Source organism: Octodon degus, unplaced genomic scaffold, assembly GCF_000260255.1.
Source record: "Octodon degus isolate 3935 unplaced genomic scaffold, OctDeg1.0 scaffold00125, whole genome shotgun sequence".
Classification (NCBI taxonomy): domain Eukaryota; kingdom Metazoa; phylum Chordata; class Mammalia; order Rodentia; family Octodontidae; genus Octodon; species Octodon degus.
Window position 1 is genome coordinate 2,604,916 of NW_004524701.1, and position 2,710 is coordinate 2,607,625.

Consider the following 2,710-nt stretch of genomic DNA (forward strand, 5'->3'; position numbering starts at 1 on the left):
AAGAGCAATTCACCTGAAAGGAGAATCAGTTTTCCCTCCAGGATCTGTCTAGCCTCAAGACTTGTTTCCTGAGGTTGGCATTGCAACATATTTCTTAAGGCCATTCAAAGTCCAACATTAAGTCAGAGTACAGTTTTATTATCCCCCCTGATTTCTAACCTCTGCAGTCTGCAGCAGTACAAGCTCATGAGCTCAAGTTTCAACCTGGAGCCAGAGCCAGGGAGGGGGTGTCAGCAACACCCTCTGTACTTGTGCAGCTTCACGTGGGTCCCAACACCTCTTGGCTTCAGCTTCCTCACCTATAAACTGCTAAAGACAAGAGGCTTTGTCACTTGCCAGGCATGGAAATGCACATCTGCAATCCCAGCACTCTGAGCGGCTAAGTTAGGGGGACATCCAGATCAAATCTTCTTGGGCAACTTAGGGAGACACCATGTCAAAATTAAGAAAAAAATACTGGGCCTGGGGTGTATCTCAGTGTGAAGGCCCTGGGTTTAATTCCTAGCAATGCACACACGTATGCACGCACATCTTACTTCCCAGGGCTGTGCATGGGTTAATACACATAAACCACTCACCAAAATGCTTAGCAAGCATCACTGTTTGATAAGTCTCAGTGGTTGCCATTTATTTTTTTATAATGTAAAAATAGCAGTCTGTACATTAATTCCTCTAGAAAAGGGAAGTGTCCAAGCCAGTTCCTCAGTTCCTAGCCACTCAGTTGTTGGGGAAGGAAGGCTGTCTCCAGAGCAAGCCGCAGAGCTCCGCTGCTTGGCTCCTACAGTAATATTCTGGATACTTTTACTTACTTTCTTTGTCATAATAAGTTAAAATAAAAATATTTAATCCTGAGTTTGAGAAGGCAAGGAATGGAAAATCTACTTCTATTTTACTTCTAACCTACCTTGGTGACTAAAATATGATGGCAAAGTGTTCAGTGTCTATGGCCTCCCAGATTTCAATGACAATGCCATAATAATGTTTTATTACCTGCCTCTTCTGAGACTGTGAGAAAGAGTAATATGGTCGGTTTTTTCCACAACTGTGTAAATGTTCCATTCCCTAGCCTTTAGACTAACAGAGGATTTTTCTTTTTTAAGATGATTCTTGGGGTTAGGGATGTAGCTCAGCAGCACACTGTCTGCTTGGCAAACTAAAGCAAATTCATTAAAATTTGTTAAGTATTTCTTGTAGGTCAGGGACTGAACAGAGTGCTTGCCTTGCATTATTTCATATAATGCCCAGAGAACACTGTCACAATGGTGTGCATTCCCCTCGGTGTGGCCACGCAGCTGACTAGTGTGTGTCAGAAAAGCATTTATAGATGTAGCACTCCTCAAATATTTGGATCTAGTTCCTGAGATTTCATGTTTATTCCTCTGTGAAGGGTGGGATAAAATAAACACCAAAATTGAGTAAGTGGACTCATTTTCCAAGACTTTTCCCAATTTGGCTAAGGTCGCTTCTGTACCATACCTATTGCGTAATTACACCTGCACAGTAAGTACCACGTCTTCATCCTGTCTTCATCCTGCCCTGGGTGCCCAAAAGAGTTATAGACCTTCTCCAAGCTTTAATTCGTAAAAAACAAATTGGTCTCCTGACATCTGAAGTTACTTTCTGCTGTATTATTAAAAGACATTCCCCAAAGACATTTCTGTCTTATATGATATTGAGTGAACACTAAGTCCAAGGCGGTGCAAACTGTGGGCTGGAGAGCCACATGCTATCTTTCTCCCCAACTCTAGCAACAGACAAGATACTCAAATCAAAGGAGATCATCCACTTTGATAATCTCAAATTTATAGGCTTTTGATAATGAAGTTTAAAACAAGATTTTTTTTGGAGATATTCAAGGATCTTCCTAGAAGTTATCAAGGAGCAGAAAGCTAATGATACTTTTTAAAGAAAATGATATTTAAATACTTTGTATGTTTGGACTTTTTACAAATTTTGAAAATAAACTAGTGTGAGGAGGCATGTTATCCTCTTCTGGATAAAAGGAGATTTTTAAAAGTAATACACTGGAAAATTTCCAGGATAATAAAAGCTAACATTGATTGTAGTATTCATCATGTAGCTGGTACTCAATCACTATTTTAATTTGCTAAGGCCTCAAAGCCAACAAGGGACAGATCAATATTTGAAACAGTCATCTACTTTTAGACTCTTTGCTACTAATGACTGCATTAGATTCCCTCAAGGACATATATAACCAAGTCAAGGAAAAGAATCAGGCTAGTATCTGGTGACAATTTCTTAGATTGGCCTGTGATACAGACAGGAAACTGCTTAGAACAAAGGAAATCAAAACATCTTGGTTTCTGCTGACACAACTAACATCTGCGGTACTGTGGCCACAGAAAAGAGAAATCCTAACAGGAAAATTTTAAAAGAGTAGATAAAGCTTCCATTCTTAACACACAAATTCAGAAATATAAAAGATACACAGCTTGTTCAAAGGAAGAGCAATTTTCATTCCTATCAAAAGTAACATAAAGATCCAGAAAACAATGGAAACTTTTGCTAAAAATATATTTTTCTGGCCTCTAAGAGATAATTGCTGCTTAGGCACTTTGGTTCTTCATAAGCCTAAGTCAGAGAGAGAAGAAAACAGCTGTTTCTCAAATGGTGGGCCTGATCCCTACGGCTGGAAGGGCTGGTTTCTAAAGTGGGTACCCTTTGCTGATGAAGACACCCAAGAACACTG